This window comes from Oncorhynchus gorbuscha, linkage group LG22, assembly GCF_021184085.1.
Source record: "Oncorhynchus gorbuscha isolate QuinsamMale2020 ecotype Even-year linkage group LG22, OgorEven_v1.0, whole genome shotgun sequence".
Taxonomy (NCBI): Eukaryota; Metazoa; Chordata; class Actinopteri; order Salmoniformes; family Salmonidae; genus Oncorhynchus; species Oncorhynchus gorbuscha.
In genome coordinates, this window is record NC_060194.1 from 27,746,124 (window position 1) to 27,752,123 (window position 6,000).

Sequence of the window (6,000 nt, forward strand, 5' to 3'; positions counted from 1 at the left end):
TAGAATCAAGATGTTTATCTGTCTCAGAACAAAGTTGACTACAACAACAAAGTTGCCATTGTCTTGGGTAATTGTTACAAACAAACACAGGTTAAAAAGATGATTCAAATGAAAACTCAATGGCCAGTTTATTAGATACACCCATCTAGGGTGTACACTGTGGGGGGGGACACTGCAAATAGTCTGGGTAGCCATTTGACTAGATGTTCAGGAGTCTTATGGCTTGTGCAAGGAGGAGCAGGAGGAGCACTGCCAGAGCCCTGCAAAATTACCTCCAGCAGGCCACAAATGTGTATGTGTCTGCTCAAACGGTCAGAAACAGACTCCATGAGGGTGGTATGGGGGCCCGACGTCCACAGGTGGGGGTTGTGCTTACAGCCCAACTCCGTGCAGGACGTTTGGCATTTGCCAGAGAACACCAAGAGTGGCAAATTTGCCACTGGCGCCCTGTGCTCTTCACAGATGAAAGCAGGTTCACACTGAGCACATGTGACAGACGTGACAGAGTCGCCGTGGAGAACGTTCTGCTGCCTGCAACATCCTCCATCATGACTGTTTTGGCGGTGGGTCAGTCGTGGTGTGGGGTGGCATTTCGTTGGGGGGGCCACACAGCCCTCCATGTGCTCGCCAGAGGTATCCTGACTGCCATTAGGTACCGAGATGAGATCCTCAGACCCCTTGTGAGACCATATGCTGGTGCGGTTGGCCCTGGATTCCTCATAATGCAAGACAATGCTAGACCTCATGTGGCTGGAGTGTGTCAGCAGTTCCTGCAAGAGGAAGGCGTTGATGCTATGGAGTGGCCCGCCAGTTCCCCAGACCTGAATCCAATTGAGCACATCTGGGACATCATGTCTTGCTCCATCCACCAACACCACGTTGCACCACAGACTGTCCAGGAGTTGGCGGATGCTTTAGTCCAGGTCTGGGAGGAGATCCCTCAGGAGACCATCCGCCACCTCATCAGGAGCATGCCCAGGTGTTGTAGGGAGGTCATACAGGCATGTGGAGGCCACACACACTACTGAGCCTCATTTTGACTTGTTTTAAGGACATTACATCAAAGTTGGATCAGCCTGTAGTGTGGTTTTCCACTTTAATTTTGAGTGTGACTCCAAATCCAGACCTCCATGGGTTGATAAATATGATTTCCATTGATAATTTGTATGTGATTTTGTTGTCAGCACATTCAACTATGTAAAGAAAAAAATATTTAATAAAAATATTTCATTCATTCAGATCTAGGATGTTATTTTAGTGTTCCCTTTTTTGAGCAGTGTGTATTTCAAGTCATATTTAAATGCATTTAATGTTCAATCAACTATGCTTAATTGTGGTAATTGTAGGCTACCGTCTGTAGTTTTTGCCTCAATATATTTCATGCTGTGTAACATTCTAGCCAGGGTTACCAACAGCCCCAAGACCACTATTATTCATTGTTTTCTCCTATGACTTCCTAAAGTGATCTGCCCAGCAGGTGAAACACTTGTGTCAGTTTCCTCCTTAAAGGGAGAGTCCACCCAAATTACATATTGGTTTCCTTCCCCTATAAGCAGTCTTTGGACATGATTTGACAGCAATCAATGCTTTGGTTTTGTTTTAGCATTTGTGGCACAAATCCTAGTCTTAGTACCAATATTAGCATTTTTCACACATCATGTCCAAATCATTCGAAAGTATAATTGATTGTGAAGCTCAACAAAGTCACTTGCAGATGATTTGAATGAATGAATATGTGAAAAATGCTAATATTGGCACCATGACTTGAATGGGATTTGTACCACAAATGCCACAAAGTCATAGTGCCAATAGCCTATTAGTATTTTCTGTGCGTCATGTTCAAATCCCTCTGGTGGCCCTTGGGGCTGATTTAGCAATAGACTAAGCCTCCTCTATTTGCAAACATATACACTAGGTGGTCATAGCTCTCTAAGAGCTGACTCTTCGTCAGTATTGTGGAATAATTATAATGTTATGGTACAATTTGAATGGAGAAAGCTGATCCGAGAGCAGCGCTGACTTTCTTTTAAACTATCACAAGCCTACAGATACATGCTCCAACAACGCACTTAGTGAACGTTCTCTTAATATAAAAAGGGCAATCAGCAGTTGCTACATTGCCTACATTTTTGGATGTATAAATAGAATATGACTTATAAATGCCTCACGAGCTTAGTTCAACTGTCGTACCCCATCAGAACTTAAAATATTAGCCTGTTTTACTCCAATGTTTGTAAACAAAGTAAATGTGAACAAACACTATAGAGTCCTGCATTGGGTCGGATATTCATAGTTCTTCCCGCTGGCAGGTGGAATGAAAGCATTATTTCAAACTTAGGGTCAGCTTGCGTTTCAGAACAATTATATTGCAGTTCGAAACGTTCAAATCATGAACGTGTTTTGTTTTACAAACCAAGGAGCTTGTTGTGTATAGGCCTAGGCTGTACACTGAGTGCACAAAACATTAGGAACTTCTGTTGAATCTGACAATTAATCTTAATGGTTGTACAGTCGTCTCAAATAAAACTGAAGGACCTCGTCCAAGACTGTTTCCATCTACGTAACATTGCAAAAATCAGAAACTTTCTGTCCAAAAATGATGCAGAAAAATGTATCCATGCTTTTGTCTCTTCTAGGTTAGACTACTGCAATGCTCTACTTTCCGGCTACCCGGATAAAGCACTAAATAAACTTCAGTTAGTGCTAAATATGGCTGCTAGAATCCTGACTAGAACCAAAAGATTTGATCATATTACTCCAGTGCTAGCCTCCCTACACTGGCTTCCTGACAAGGCAAGGGCTGATTTCAAGGTTTTACAGCTAACCTACAAAGCATTACATGGGCTTGCTCCTACCTATCTCTCTGATTTGGTCCTGCCCTACATACCTACACGTACGCTATGGTCACAAGACGCAGGCCTCCTAATTGTCCCTAGAATTTCTAAGCAAACAGCTGGAGGCAGGGCTTTCTCCTATAGAGCTCCATTTTTATGGAATGGTCTGCCTACCCATGTGAGAGACGCAAACTCGGTCTCAACCTTTAAGTCTTTACTGAAGACTCATCTTTTCAGTGAGTCATATGATCGAGTGTAGTCTGGCCCAGGAGTGTGAAGGTGAACGGAAAGCAACTAACCGCCCTTGCTGTCTCTGCCTGACCGGTTTGCCTCTTTCCACTGGGATTCTCTGCCTCTAACCCTATTACAGGGGCTGAGTCACTGGCTTACTAGGGCTCTTTCATACCATCCCTAGGAGGGGTGCGTCACTTGAGTGGGTTGAGTCACTGATGTGATCTTCCTGTCTGGGTTGGCGCCCCCACCCGGGTTGTGCCGTGGCGGAGATTTTTGTCTCAGGATGGTAAGTTGGTGGTTGAATATATCCCTCTAGTGGTATGGGGGCTGCTTTGGTAAAGTGGGTGGGGTGATATCCTTCCTGTTTGGCCCTGTCCGGGGGTGTCATCGGATGGGGCCACAGTGTCTCCTGACCCCTCCTGTCTCAGCCTCCAGTATTTATGCTGCAGTAGTTTATGTGTCGGGCGCTAGGGTCAGTTTGTTATATCTGGAGTACTTCTCCTGTCCTATCCGGTGTCCTGTGTGAATCTAAGTATGCTCTCTCTGATTCTCTCTCTCTTTCTCTCTTTCTTTCTCTCTCTCGGAGGACCTGAGCCCTAGGACCATGCCTCAGGACTACCTGACATGATGACTCCTTACTGTCCCCAGTCCACCTGGCCGTGCTGCTGCTCCAGTTTCAACTGTTCTGCCTGTGATTATTATTATTTGACCATGAAGGTCATTTATGAACATTTGAACATCTTGGCCATGTTCTGTTATAATCTCCACCCGGCACAGCCAGAAGAGGACTGGCCACCCCACATAGCCTGGTTCCTTTCTAGGTTTCTTCATAGGTTTTGGCCTTTCTAGGGAGTTTTTCCTAGCCACCGTGCTTCTACACCTGCATTGCTTGCTGTTTGGGGTTTTTAGGGTGGCTTTCTGTACAGCACTTTGAGATATCAGCTGATGTACGAAGGGCTATATAAATACATTTGATTTGATTTTTGATTTGATTTGCAACACATATTGCCAGTTGACAAGGCACGCCTCAAAATATGTTAATGTGTCACTGATTCTTTCTCCTTCCACAAAATGTTTCCACAATGCAGTATAATTTACAGAATGATGCAGTAAATATATAACAAATAAACAATACAGTACTTTATTGTTAAGTTGTATTGTAATAATATTACACCAATTGCTAACAGTGAATATGTAATTATATATTACAGCATACCAATAAATATTTTAGGTTTTATATCACTTGTTCTTGTAGAGGCCTTAACAAAGGCTTCTAAACTGTCATGACTACTAGCAGGGCCGGATTAAGGGCAAAACAGAGCAAAAGGACCTGGCTAAAATCTCAATAATTAAAGGTTTGAGACTTGCTTCCACTCTGATGTGTTCCTTATGTACATTTAATTGTTAGGGAACTACTACCGCATATCACTTAAATTGGTACAGCACTCTCATTAACAGGTGCAATGAGTATAGCCTCTTACAAGGCATGCCTCAAATGTGTTAATAAGCCACAACAATAGCATGCAGCCACCAAAGATTTTTGGCACTCCATAGTTACAGTATGGTATTGTTTTCTGTGGGGTGGTACTAAATTACTGGCAGCACAGTAGCCAGTAAATTACTGTAGATTTACAGGACAAATATATATATATATATATTTAAAAAATATGGTACTGTATATTCTGTGGGGTACAACATTCTCACTAATGGGTGCAACAAAATACAAGGCATGCCTCAAAGATTCTTTGACCGCCCACAACATTTTCCCACAATGCACCATAATTCACAGTATGCTACAGTAAATTACTGGCAGCACATTAGCCAATAAGTTACTGTAGATTTACAGGAAAAAAATATTTTTTAAATGGCATGGTACTGTATATTCTGTGGGGTACCGTATTCTCACTAATGGGTTCAACAGAATACAAGGCATGCCTCAAAATAGGATCATGAGCCAGAGATTATTTTGCCGCCCACAACATTTTTAATCATTTTTATTTTATTGAACTTTTATTTAACCAGGTAGGCCAGTTGAGAGCAAGTTCTCATTTACAACATTGCACCATAATTCATAGTATGCTGCTATAAATATACAGCAAAACAGGTGATACAGTACTTTTACAGCAGTGCAGTGCAACACCATTGAACCCCTATAATGCATTGCTTTTTACAGTACAGTACTGTAAAATAGAATTACAGTAGCTAACTGTGAAAGTTTTGCAGTAAATTTACAGCAATCTGTTAACGTGTGTCCCTGGGATACTGTTAACTCTATTTACATCATTCTATGTTCTATATAGGGCTAGGATAGGCCACTGTGATGTCTTACCTGTGTGACTTCTGGTATAATCTGATTGGCTCGTCTCACCAAGGGCTCCAGCTCTGTCTGTTTGATGCTCCTCATCTTGCGGCAGAAGAGTGACATTCTACTATCACACCTGCTGGTCCTCTCAGATAAACAGAATAGAATCTGATGAGATGCCTATTGACTTGTCCACTTCTATGGTTCCTTGATCTTTTCTCATGCTGATGGTGAGGAAGTGAGTAGGGGTAAAGCTCCCTCCCAAAGTTATTTTTTGTATAGGAACCAGTAAACGGATCAGTTTTGCAAGTTGAGCCTGCTTTAAAGTTGCCCCAGGCAAATTCCAGTAGGCCTGGCCAAAAACAGATATTTCTGGTTCATCCACATTGTTAGTTTATTTTTGTGGAAAAATTGTGTTTATTATATTTCTTTCCACATAGAATTCAATAATTCAATTATACAAGTACAACAAACAAAGCAAACACGCCAAAAAGCGAAAATGTAATCTAGATACAGTACATCCCAATTGCACATCATACCATACAATAACACCTGCATTCATATGCCATCACGCCTTTTTAGTTGTTTCCTCAGATCACATATCCTACACATATCAATTAATAAATGTCT